This window comes from Acomys minous (genome assembly GCF_964271855.1).
Source record: "Acomys minous genome assembly, chromosome: 1".
NCBI classification, from domain to species: Eukaryota; Metazoa; Chordata; class Mammalia; order Rodentia; family Muridae; genus Acomys; species Acomys minous.
The window spans coordinates 23,143,924-23,157,300 of NC_140483.1; the positions used below are offsets into that span (position 1 = coordinate 23,143,924).

Sequence of the window (13,377 nt, forward strand, 5' to 3'; positions counted from 1 at the left end):
ACCAGGGCGCCAATGTGCTGTGCACACCAGCTCCTGTATCTGCACAGCTTCCATGATGATTGGCCAAAAGTTTATATTTAGCAGCAGTAGTTGACCAGTTAACTGTGTATTAGAAGATATAACTTAGAGAGACAGGCCAGCAGTTAAGAGCACTAGCTGCTCTTCCAGAGGACCTGGGTTTGAATTCCAGCACCCACATAATAGCTCAAAACTGTCTGTTTACTCCAGTTTCAAGAGATCCAATGCCCTCTTATGGTCCCCATGGGCACTACATGCCAGTGACACACGGACAGGCATGCCGGCATAATACACATGCACACACACACACACACACACACACACACACACACACACACATACACACACACACAATTTTTCAAAGAAATAATTTTTATTCGCCTTTTGAGACTGTTTTCTCTTTTTAAAAACTTTTTATTGATTCTTCGTGAATTTCACATCATATACTCCAATTCCATTCACCTCACTGGCCCTTTCATATCTACTTTCACCCTTGCAACCTCCCCCCAAAATAAAATTAAACTTAAAATCTCATCATGGAAGGAAGTTGCAGTGTGTCATGGTGTATCAGGCAGCACATCCTTTTGTCTGCACATCTTTACTTATGAACGTTCATTGCAGCGAGTCATTGGTCTGGTTCGAGACCTCTGGCTTCTGCTGCATGATCAATACAGGATCATCATTGGTACTCCTCTCTGATAGCCTGTTGTAGCCCTGTGTCATGGAGATCCTGCATCTTTGGATCTGCAGGCCTGCCCTCTTCATATGCTCCAGCAGTTCACAGATGGAGCAGATGTTGAGGCGGGCCAATTCAAAGCCCTGGATCTGGGCCTGGGTGGTAGTTGAGTTGGTCAGCCTGACAGCTCTCCTGCACCTGTACCATCAGGGTGAGCTTTCCATCACTGCCCCAGCTAGCTTGCCCTATGCCAGTAAAGGGTGGGGTCAGCTCTCCCGAGTGTCACAACCAGTGAGGGGCAGGGCCAGCTCTAGTGGCCCTTGGACATCGACATGGTCCTAGGTGGCAGCCCAGAGCAGGGTCATTCACATGGTCTTTGGTGGTAATATGAGCCATGGGTATTGACACAGACCCCTGCTGCTGCATAGCCACAGACCCAGACATGGCCATCAGCAACAGCATGGGCGGGGACTTCACCATGGCCTCGGGTGGCAGGGCAGGCTACTCACATCAGGCTACTTCTCCCCACCCTCTCATCTCTAGCCCAGCCTCTCTTCATAGTGCTTCCTCTCCGGTCGCTCTGCCACATACTTGCACTCATAGTGGCCCCTGCTGCAAGCAGGCCACATGGTGGGAGGGCCTCCGGGTGTTTCTTTTTGTTTTTAATTTATACAAAGTAGCAGGTCTCATCATGGCATTTTCATACATTTATGTCATTATGCTTCGTATATATTTTTCATATTTTCCTTCCTTCTCCCATTTCTCCTGCCTCTCTCTCTCTCACTCAACCTTTTCTCCCTGCTAAGTAGTCTCCCATTTCTACTTTCATGTCATGTCACATGTGCTCTATAAGGTCCTTTCCTTTTTCCACCGTCCCTTAAATTCCCTTCCTAGCCTCTTACAGACCCCTTCTATTCTTTTCTTTTTGCATTTTTGTGTGTGTGGGTGTGCAAGTGTGTGTTAATATGCATGCTTGTATGTGTGTGGGCCATGTGTGTGAGTGTGCAAGTGTGTGTTTATGTGTATGCTTGTATGTATGGGGCACGTGTGTGAGTGTGCATGTGGATGCTCATGCATATAGAGAACCAAGGCTGAGGCCAGGACTCTCAATCAAGCCCAGAGGTCATTTATATGCCTGTTTCCTTCTGCTTTCTGGAGCTGGAATCACAGGCAAAACACCACACTTGCCTGGTATTTATGGGCCCTAGGGATCCAAATTCCAGTCCTCACACTTTTGCTACACTTGCTTTAATCACTCATCCATCTCCTTAGCCTTAGCTCCCCTTTCTATTTTTAAAACACATATACATATATAATCTATATAGAAAAAAGCAGAAAACCTAATTAATTATATATTCAGATTTTAGTTTCTCAGATTTTCACACAAGTTAGGATAAAAGTAGATAATGCCATAAAAAAAAATCCACCCTAGGATACATAAAACATGATATGTTCAAGCAAATATATCAGTGCTTCCAATTTCAGGCAGAAATTTCTGGTACATAAAATTATTGATGTTAAAAGCGGCATAGATCAGCTACAATGCCTTTCATATGAGTGCTTGAGTCCTTTTCAGTAGTGTATGGAAGTCTTTCTTCTGCAAGTGCTGAGCTATGTGCAAGGTGTATGAGGAGACTTGTTTCTCATCTAGACCCTACTGCAGCAAGGAGGAAAATTTCCTCCCTAATACGAATCCAGAGAAGTCTTTCCTACCAGAGAACTCTGTGGACATCCACCAGATCTGCTTAAATCATCATTCTTGTTAAAAGGAGGCCAGTAGATTCTCGAGAGTCGTAGTTTTCCTCTGGTAATAATGAAAACCCCTAACTTTTCTTTTTCTTTTGGACGCTAATAGAAATCCATTTCATTTCTATTACACCCAACGAACTGGTGCCGGGATGTAGCCCAATGGGTGGAGTGCTTGCCCAGACTGCGTGAAGCTCTAGATTCCATCCCCAGCACTGTATGGCCAGGCATGGGGGCATGGGTCTGCCATCCCAGCACTCAGGATGTGGAGGCAGGAGCATCAGAAATCCAAGGTCATCTTTCCATACCAAGTGAGTGGGAGGCCAGACAGGCAACATGATGTTCTATTTTTAAAAACAAATAAGCAAATAAGAACTAAACACATCATTTGCAAATTATCATTTAGAGAGATGATGGTGAATTATATTTCACACCAGGGAACTTTCCAAATTGCCACTTAGGTCTCATATTGTAAGGGAAGAGCTAGAGACACCGAAGGCCTCAAGTTCAGTTCTTCGGGGCTAGCGAGGGCACCACAGGGTGAGGGTTTCCTTCCTCTCCCAAGCTGGCTCTTCGCACCGCTTCTTCCTTCAGTACCTGACGTTATTTATCTTTCTAGGCTCAGAACTCCAGCCTGGGGGAGGTGATCAGCTGTGGTGTGCCACTGTGCCTTGCTTTGTGGACCTATAAAGAAACGGAACCTTCACCAGGAAAAATGTCAGCCTGCTTTCCAGGCTGCCATAGAAACGTTCCTCACCCCGCTCATCTTCTCAGTAAGGCCCGAATTTTGTAACTTCAGTACCAGCTCTAACTTGCTGGCTACAGTGGCTCCTTATGGTGGAGTAGATAAGGCCTCATAACCCTGCCCAGCCCTGGGCTGCTTTCCATATTGCCTGCCTGCCTGCCTGCCTGCCTGCTTACTTACCCACCCACCCTCCTACCTACTTACCTGTCCACCTTGAGCCAAGGTCTCATGTATCCCAAGTTGGGACCTTCTACTCATTAGTAGCCAAGTATGGTTTTCATTTCTGATCCTCCTGCCTCTATCTCCCCAGTGCTGGGACAACAGACCTGAGCCACCACAACCAGTTTATATGGCACTAGCAATAGAGCCCAGGGCTTCCTGACCCAGGCCTTCCACTCAGCTATATCCCTAGACTCAAAGTATGCCATTTATATGACACATGATTTTTCTTTCCCTCTTATCTCTCATATCAAAACTTCAATGTCTCTACTTGTTATAAAATACTGTTCTGGCCTAAGTGATTATAACAAAAGCTTGTGACCCTTCACCTATTAAGAATCCCTATGGCCAGAGAGCCCAGCTTCAGTGCTCAGTGCACCAAGGGGGATCAGGTGACTTAGCCTCACCTGAAAACTCGGAGCAAAGGAGAGGCATGCTGCTCGCCTGAGGGGACTAAGTTCTCTCCTCCCTTGAAAGCAGTCACCTGACTGAATATGTAGAGTCCTGTGAAGATGGCAGATGGGTGGAGCAGGTTCCTGCGTCATCGTTTTGTTTCTTTTCAAAAGTTTAATAAACCTTTGTTTTGTTTTGTTTTGTTTTGTTTTTGATACAGAGTTTTTCTACGTATAGCCCCAGCTATCTTGGGCCTCACTCTGTAGACCAGGCTGGCCTAGAACTTAGAGAACCACCTGCCTCTGCCCCCCCAGGTGCTGAGATTGAAGGTGTGTGCCACCACTTCCTGGCATTAAAAAAAATCTTGCAAATAGAAAACATTACTAGCTGGATGTGGTGGTGCACACCTGTAATCCCAGCACTTCGGAGGCAGAGGCAGGTGGATCGCTGTGAGTTCGAGGCCAGCCTGATCTACAAAGTGAGTCCAGGACAGACAAGGCTACACAGAGAAACCCTGTACTGAAAAACAAAAACAAAACAACAATAAAAACATCACACACTGCTAATAACCGGACCCAAATCTTATAACTTCTAAACCAGTGGTTCTCAACCTGCAGATGGGTAGTGACTCCTTTAGGGGGGCTGACTAAGCCCCTCAGAAAATGCAGATATTTACATTATGATTCAGAACAGTAGCAAAACTACAGTTGTGAAGTAGCAACAAAAATAGTTTTATGTTTGGTGGTCACCACAACATGAGGAGCTGTGATAAAGAGCCAAGGCATCAGGAAGGTTGAGAGCCTTTGTTCTATATACAGACCTTGTACGAGTTTTTAATTTCTCAGTTCTGCCCCTTGAGGGCACCAGAGACTGCTCAGCTTTACAGAGCAGAGGCAGAGCTTGACGAGACCTGGCCATACCCAGCTGTGTTACTGAGCTCAGTGTGGTGTCAGCACAGCTGTAAAGCTCTAAAGCGGTCCTCACAGTCCAGTGGGCGGATCACTCTCCAAACACAGAGCTTTAAATTCCCTGAATAATAAGGAAAGCCAAGCTTGGTGGAGCAGGCCTGGAATTTCAGCTACTCATGAGGCTGAGGCAGGAAGCTTACAAACTGAAGGCCAACTCAAGCAACCTGGTTAAGACCTGATCTCAAAATTTAAAAAATACCAAAGAGGTCTAGAGACACAGCACAGCAGTAGTGATTGCTTAGCAAAAACAAGTTCCTGGGCTCAACCGAGCTCTACTTGGTTAGGAATGTCTATAAATGATTTAAACACACACACACAGCCCAAAAAATCATACATTCTTATTTCCTGAAGCCTTTGAAAGTGTACCTGTCCTGGGCACTATCTCAGCATCACTAGAAATTACTTATGGCATGATGGCTGGGAAAGCATAACAGTTACTACAGTGTCAGGAGAGGAACCTGAGTCCCAGGAGACAGATTAAGGGTAGAAAGCCCAGAAGATCTCAGTGGTACACAGCACAAACAGAGCGTGTTCAGGGCTTCCCCCTCCCTCACAGCTCCTTTGAAACAGACATTTGTCTCTGATGAGCTTTCTCTTCAAACCTGAGTTGCACACGCAGCTCTGCCTCGTAGTGACTCATTGGCGTGAAAAGAGAAAACACCTGTGTACAGCATTGCTCCCGAGTGAATGAATGAATCAACCACGTGCAAGCAAGCCAGCACTGAAGGCCTGGCCCCGGCTGAGGATGGAAAAGGGACACTTAGGAGCACACCTTAGGAAGGAAAGCTCTGTGCAAGGTAAATGTGCAGACTAGCAGGGGGCCTAGGTCATCGTCCCAGACCCAGTTTGTGCCCAGGTTGGACTCAGAACGCAGGCATTGCAAAGGGCTCACGAGAGCATGTGGGGAATGTGAGAAAGGGCTGTCTTCTGTGCTCCGGGGTGAGGAGGTGCGAAATTCCGGCTTTTGTTGTCACTGTGCTGGGGACAACATGAAAACTGAGCTTCTTGCCTTGTAGGGCTATCATGTGGAACAGGGGCCAGGAAACAGGAATGACATCCAAAGAAGAAAATTGCTCAGAGAGCCACGGAGTCAATGGAGTCGCTGGGAGCCTTTCTAGAAAGCATTGCCCTCCTAGCTTAGCGTTGACCGCTCTCCCAGGGGAGTTGTATGGAGGCACCTTAGGTTTCCTTCTGTCTTGGCTTCACAGCACTTCCTTTTTTCAGAAAGCTCCTCCCACAAAGGGGTAGGCAGACAGATTACAGAGCAGATGAAGGAACCCATGGGCCCTGAAAAGGTTGCCTTGGGCATGCGGGGCTGGTCCGAGCTCCAGGCTGCTTTTACATTAGAGCGATCTTGGAAAACTTCATAATCCACCTGAGTCGAGTCTCAGTTCCATCATCTACACAGGGGGAACCCTGATCAGCCGCCTTTCCCTCCGAAGTTCTCATGAGCATCAGAAGAGCTAACAGATAAAAAGGGGCTTTGTAAGCTGTAAGGAGTGGCTGAACACAGGACACATATGAAAGACGGAAGCCATGGGTAAGGGCAGACCGCCAGATGTGTAATTCTCCCCACTGTATGTATCAGAGACTCCTGAGGTCTTGCCACAACCACTTCTTTTGGGTGACTGAGATGCTCACAACCTGGGTTTGTAAGCGAGGTCAACGGCACTCCCTGTGCGGCTTGAGTCCTGGCACCTGTCTTCTTCAGGCTGACTATCAGACATCACTTTTTGTCACAGACTGTTGGGGGCACTGGAGGAAGCCTATACATATAGTCTGTAGTTCTGTGCTTTGCACAGGAGTGGATTCCTTCTACCTTGTTTGGCTCCCTACAACCTATGTGACAACCGACAGTGGTGACCAGAAAACCAATAGGCTGTAAACACCTCCACAGGGTACCAGGCAATGCCGCTTATGCACTGCGGTTGAAGAGCCAGGTGATACAGACGCTCATAGGTAGGTCTAGTCATAGGGCCTAGGAGATGTTCTGGGGGCCGTATTACCAAACTGCCACATCTGGGGTTTTTGTTCGTTAGTTCGTTCGTTTGTTTGGGAAAAGTGTGCGCATGCGCACTAAGAAGGCGGGGGGGGGGAGGGGGGGAGTGGAGGTGGGCAGGGAGGGGCTGTCTTAAGGGTCAGTGGCCTTGAGCTTACTTATGTAGCTGAAGATGACCTAGCTGGATTACAGTCATGTGCCACTGTGCCAGATTCCAGGCAGGGTTGGAATGGAATTTAGGGACATATGCTTGCATAAGCACTCTGTCACCTGAGCTACATCCATAGCCCTAAAATACATCTCCGCAAGGCTGGGTGGTCCTTCTTGCATGTATGAGGTGAACACTCTGCCAGTGGGCTCCATCTCCAGGTTACGTGGGTGGCTCCTCTTGTCCAAGTGCAGCACTAATGCCGCCATGACGTGCCTTTGACAACAAGTATCAGTCAAGAGCTCCCAACGTGATAGAAAGTATGTTACGTACTTGTAAGTCATGCACGACTGTCATTGTTTTAAAGCATTTATCTTGGTGAAAATGCACTTGACAGAATTTTTTTCTTAGCCTTTACCTTCTTTGGAAGGATCAGATTTGTATTTACCAGGAAAGAAAACGGAAAGAGGAAATCCACTTTGCTACAGTTCCCAAGACCTTCAATTGTGTGTTGCAGGCAGGGGCAGTGAGTGCAGAGCCAGGTTCCAACAAGCTGAGGGAGAGGTGGAAGGCACAGTCCTCCCCATCGCAGGCCCCAGACTCAGCCGACTCTCCAGCCCTTGAGCTCAGCAAGCTCAGATGTCAATGTGCTCCTGGCCCAGGTTTTGCCTCTTCACCACAAACACCCTGTGTCCTGGCAGGCTTAGCAGAACCGTGCGTTCTCCACAGACCACAGGCAGGCCCCTTGAAGGGGGTGCTTGTGTCATGCTGTGATCCAGCCAGAAGCCACAGACCATAACCACCTCCAACACGGTGCTGGCTGCCATGTAGCCCTAGGCAACTTGGAACTTGCAAAAGTTGCTATATAGAGCAGGCTGGTCTTGAACTTGTGCTGATCCTCTTGTTTCTGCTCTTAAATGCTACAACATTAGGCCTGCCTGCACCACCACTCTCAGCTAAGAATTCTTTTTCTTTTTTTTTCTCGTCTTGTCTTTTTTTTTTTTTTTTTATGAGTTAGTGTTCCCCCCCCACCCCCGCCCCGTGTATTTCTGTGTACCATGTTCATGTCTGGCACTCACAGAGGCCAGAAGGGGACACCCAGTTTTCTGGTACTAGAGTTACAGATGGTTGTGAGCCCCCATGTGGGTGCTGGGAACCGAACCTAGGTTGTCTGGAAAAGCAACTGGCGCCTTGGGAGCTATTTCTCTAGCCCCAGGAATTCTTTTCTTTAATTAATATTTCTTATCTCGCTGTGTACATCCAACACACTACATTTATCTTTTCATAGACATTTGAATTGTTTTTACTTTTTGGTTATTATGAAAAATACAGCCTAACACATTCTAAAATGTTGGCTATATATATATAGTGTGGTGAGGACAGGGCATATATGAAGGCCAAGGGCCAACTAGTGACAGTCAGTTATCTCTTTCTACTAGGTGGGTTTCTGGGACCAAACTCAGGTTTCCAGCTCATGGTCCTGATTTAAAACATTTTAAAATGGAAAATTCTAACCATATGAAAATGATGACAATGATGACAATAACAAAAGGAGTGGAAACAAACAAACAAACAACAACAACAACAACACCCCACAAAACAACCCCAAAACTCAAATAAACCCAATAGGCCCCTACGTACAACCGTAACAGTAGTTTTGGATTCTCAGTGTTTCTGCCTGCCACAGCCCATACCATGATGAACCGGATAATATGGCAGCCACAGCTGCCATGTAGACTTTGGAAATGACTGCGTGAGTCGAGTGGTCAATCAGCTCGGGCATCGCTGGCCTCCAGAGCTGTGGGCCTAACAAGACAAAGGTTTCTTCTGCTCTTTGGCTCCGAGGGAGCTCTGGAAGTCTTCCTTACATGTGGCATATCAGTACGTGTCTTCCTTTCCCTCCTTGTGGGGCAGTTGTTTCTTCCCTCCACAGCAGCAAATATTAATAACCTGGAGCCAGCAGAGGGTGGCCTCAAAGCTCGTGGAGCGTTGGGCTGTGAAATCCAGGGTTTGATGCTTTTGTCTTGAGGAGTAGCGAGTGCAGAGCATTGGTGGATGATGAGTTTCTGCTGTTGGAATCCGCTTTGTGTGTGTGTGTGTGTGTGTGTGTGTGTGTGTGTGTGTGTGTGTGTATATGAGCGTGTGTACTCATGTGTGCCTGTGTATATGCATGTGCGTGCCTACCTGTCTGCCTGTTGTGTCTATACCATGCGTGTACAGTGTATCTAGTGTGTGCATGTGCGTGTGTGTGCACGTGCGCGCGCATGCATGCCTATTGTGTGTCTATGCCATGTGTGTACAGTGTGTCATGTGTATGTGTGTTTGTATGTCTATAATGTGTCTGTAGTATGTGAGTACATGTGTTACACTGTGTGTATCTATAGTGTGTCTAGTGTGAGTGTGTCCACATGCACAAATGCAAAAACTATCCCATAAGCAAATTAGACTTTCCCTGCCCAGGACATTGTCATTTTTTTTTCCTGTAGAGAACCATCTCAGAGCCGGGCACAGTGGCACATGCCTTTAATCCCAGCACTCGGGAGGCAGAGGCAGGCGGATCGCTGTGAGTTCAAGGCCATCCTGGTCTACAAAGGGAGTCTAGGACAGCAAAGGTTATACAGAGAAACCCTGTCTCAGAAAACCAAAAAAGAAAAAAAAAAAAGATCTCAAAATAAACAACTACATTTTCTATTCCCCTTTCCTCTAAGCTAGGCGTGGTGGCATATGCCTTTTAATCTCAGCAGTTGCAGGGAGTCAGAGGCAGGTGGATCTCTATGAGTTTGAGGCCAGCCTGGTCTACAAAGAGAGTCCAGGACAGCCAAGGCTACAGAGAGAATCCCTGTCTTGAAAAAAAAAAAAGTCCTCTATTAGTTAAAACAGGAGGAGAAAGCACTGTGGAGCTCTCTTCCTTTTCTGGCCAGATATACACAGTGACAGGACAGAGGTCTGAGTCCAGGTGAGTTCAAGTGTGTCCTCCTAACCCTCGATGACCAGGGTTCTGGAGTTAACCTGGGAAAGGCCTGAGAGCTCCCTGGACAACTGAACAGGACTCAGCTCCTAGACCAAAAGTCAGAACGGATCTGCAGAGGCAGCTGGGGTGCTCTGGCTTCAATGACACGAGCCCAAAGCTCTTTTGACTCTTCTCTCTGCCCAGAATGATCTCTGTTCTTGCTTATGGAGTAATATAATTCTTCAGTGCTGGACTCGAATACTGCTTCCCCCACAGCACTTCCTCTGGTTCTCCATTCCACCCCCTTCACCCCAGGCTGGCACACAAAGGATGGTAGAAGGGTCCCCTGCTGCCATTCCTTATAGCATCATTTTGACTCCTCTTTTCTGTTTTATTTCTGTACCATGTGCATACCTAGATACCAATCCTCTTTGGCTATTTAGACAGGGCCTTGCTATGTAGCCCTGGCTGGCCTTAAAATCATGACAATCCTCCTGCCTCAGTTTCCTTGGTGTTGGGATTGCAGGCATGTACTACTACTCCAGGCGTGAGGTCAGTCAGTCTTAACACCTTGTTTAGATCAAGGTGAATTTCTTGAGAAGAGAATTTATATCATATATATATATGTTATTCAAAGCACAGTAGCACCTAGTGAATATCTATTTACTACGTAGCCAGATGTCTTACATAACAATAGCATCTGGTAGGCGCTCACTAAATGCATGTAGACGAAGGTAACATCGACCTCCAGGCACCTGGTAAATACAAGAAAATTTTGCCCTATCCTTGGAATTCAGCTTGAAACCAGCTTCACATAACTCTTCTAGCAGTAAAATAGGTCAAAATTTCCATGGAAAAAGCCATAAAAGTGTCTTGTGTATCTACTGCCCAGGCCTCCGTCAGAGTCTCAGGTGGATCCAATATGCCCAGGCGTGGCATTTGTTACTGCCAATTGGTCTCCAGAAGAGCTTGAACGTCCACAAAACAGGACACATTTGTTTACTTCAGACTGTCTCAATTAGCAGATAAGGATCAGCCAGAAAATGTCGTCTTCGTCAGCAGAATGGACATTGATTTCACATTGATGGGCTGACTGTGTTTGTGTGTCCAGGACACTGTGTGGAGGTCAGAGAAAAACACGCAGGAGTTGCTTCTCCCTTTCTCCAGTGAAGGGTCCAGGGGTCAAACTCTGGTCACCAGGCTTGGTGACAAGTGTGTTTATCTGCTGAGCCATCCTGGCAGCCTGCCTTTTATCTTTTATTTTAAAGGAGAGAAGGTCTTGTGTTGCCCAGGGTGACTTCAGATCCACTATGTACCTGGAGATGGCCTTAAGTTTCTGGTCTTCCTACTCATCTCTCATGTGCTGGGGTCACTGGAGTTGTGTGGCACTAGGGATCGAAATCAGGGTCTTGTGAATGCTATGCAAATCCTCCATGAGCTGAGCTACAGCCCTAGCCTGAAGTCAAGGGACAGGGTGGTGGAATGGCTTCTCCCCTTCTGCCGTGTAGGCGTTGAGGATTGGATTCAGGTCTTAAGGCTTAGCAACAAGTGCCTTTCTCCCACTGAGCCCTCTGGCAGACCCACCCCCTACCCATCCCTTAAACATCTTCATCACCTTGAAGAGAAACTTTGTACCCATCAAACTGTATCTTATTTAAGGGGAAGAATAGTGTCTGTCTTATTGCAACTGGCTTGTTTCACTTAGCTTAAGTCCTCAAGGTTGGTCCACACTGAAGCAGCTTCCAAGATCTGCCTCCTCTTTCAAGGCCACAACTCTGTTAAACGTAGACACCATGTTGCTGTTTATCCAGCCGTCTTTCAGTTGGCAACTTGAGTTGCCTCTTTACTTTTTGCAAAGTTTTGGTGGATAGTGGTGCTATGAACACAGGGCAAGTAATTACCTACCTGTTCTGAAAGGAGTGCGCCTTGGTCCCCTCAGTCACGTGCTTCTTGGCAATTCCTATACCCACGGCAACTTCTGCTACCTCAGATATTTGGTTCTCTAGTCCACTCCATCCCACCATGGCAAGGACTCTTCTTGGGCGCTGAGTGCAGCAGATGCACAATATATAGGAAGGGACAAAAGTTCTGTTGTCATCCTAGGAAAGGTGATTGGGGCTGCTAGGAGATGAGTGCCCACTGTGTGGGGGCAATCGGATTTTGGTTTGGACATCCCACCCGGTTCTACCCCTACCCTCATCCTGATCCCCTCACTCTTCTATCCATTAGGCTGGGATGTCTTTGCAAAAGGGTATGAACACGAGGAACATTTGTTCCGAATTAAAGCTGGCTGCAGTTAAAGTGTTATCACATACATGAAGCTCAAGTTACAGACGTGGCCTTCAGCCGGTAAGTGGCACAGGGAGGTCGCTCAGAGGGGTGGAAAATTCTGAGGCCCCCTCCAGCATGGTCGCAAGAAAAATGCTCCGGGGGGGCCAGCTGGTGATGTCAAGGGATTTATAAAAAAGATTACAAGACCTTTTAAAGGGAATGAGGCAGCTGCTAATGATGGAAAACTGCTAAGGCTGAATCGGAGCTCCTGCCTCGTTGGCTGGAAAAACATACTGTGCCACCTACTTTGTGTGAAGTTCAAAAGACAGCACCAGAGTGTGCAGAGCAGAACCTGTTTCTGCGAAACCACTTGGGGCTCGTAGAACACATGAAGTGCGAAGTGGGGCCCTGGTCCCGTGAGTGGGAACACACCTGGTTGGACTGCACACCTGTACGGTCCTTTCTTGTTTGCTTTTAAGTTTTATGACTCACCATGCCAGGGATGGGATCCAGGCACTCACTTATGCCAGGCAACCACTCCACCACCAAATTGTGCCATCGGTGCCTTCTTGTTTCTTTCTAGCATTTGTGTGTGTGTGTGTGTGTCTGTGTGTGTGTGTGTCTGTGTGTGTGTTTTGAGGTGGTTTGGAGGACGCCTGTTTGCTTAGTTTTTGTGGTGGCCAGAATCAAATTCAGGGCTTTCTGCAGGCTAAGCAAATTCTGTATCATCCAGGTCCTTTACTGATCCATCTATTTAAAACTCTACTCTCTCTCTCTCTCTCTCTCTCTCTCTCTCTCTCTCTGTGTGTGTGTGTGTGTGTGTGTGTGTGTGTGTGTGTGTGTGTGTGTGTGTGTTAGGTGGAGGAGGCATGTGGGTGGAGGTCAAAAAACAGCTTTATGGAGTTGGTTCTCTCCTTCTGCGTTTACATAGACTTTGGGGACCAAGCGCAGGCCATTAGGCTTGAATATCTAGTCCTTTCTCCCGCTGAGCTATCTCAGTGGCCCTAGTTACCAATTAAAACAGCAGCAACAACAAAAATAGCTCCAAACGGCCTAAAAGCCTTCTATCTCCAAAGAGAAGTTTTTAAATGAAATATTATGTCCTATATTACCATCGCACCCCCAATGGTTCCTATGGTCTTTTTACAACCCTTGTATCATCTTATCTTGAGAATGTGGGTTTTATAAAGAGAAACTAAGATCCATTACAATTTCATAGGATAGACTCCGTGGAATAGACAAGC

General features: G+C 47.0%; 1 protein-coding gene across 1 annotated transcript in view; it reads left to right on the plus strand.

Annotated features, from left to right (window-relative positions):
- Positions 1-5,047: 5,047 nt before the first annotated feature.
- The window catches only part of LOC311606000 (carboxyl-terminal PDZ ligand of neuronal nitric oxide synthase protein-like), a 306,430-nt gene continuing 298,100 nt past the window's right edge, over positions 5,048-13,377 (plus strand). Inside the window, exon 1 of the mRNA XM_084796910.1 lies at positions 5,048-6,305. The gene's annotated coding sequence lies outside the window, so the exon portion shown is untranslated. The remainder of the gene's footprint in view (positions 6,306-13,377) is intronic.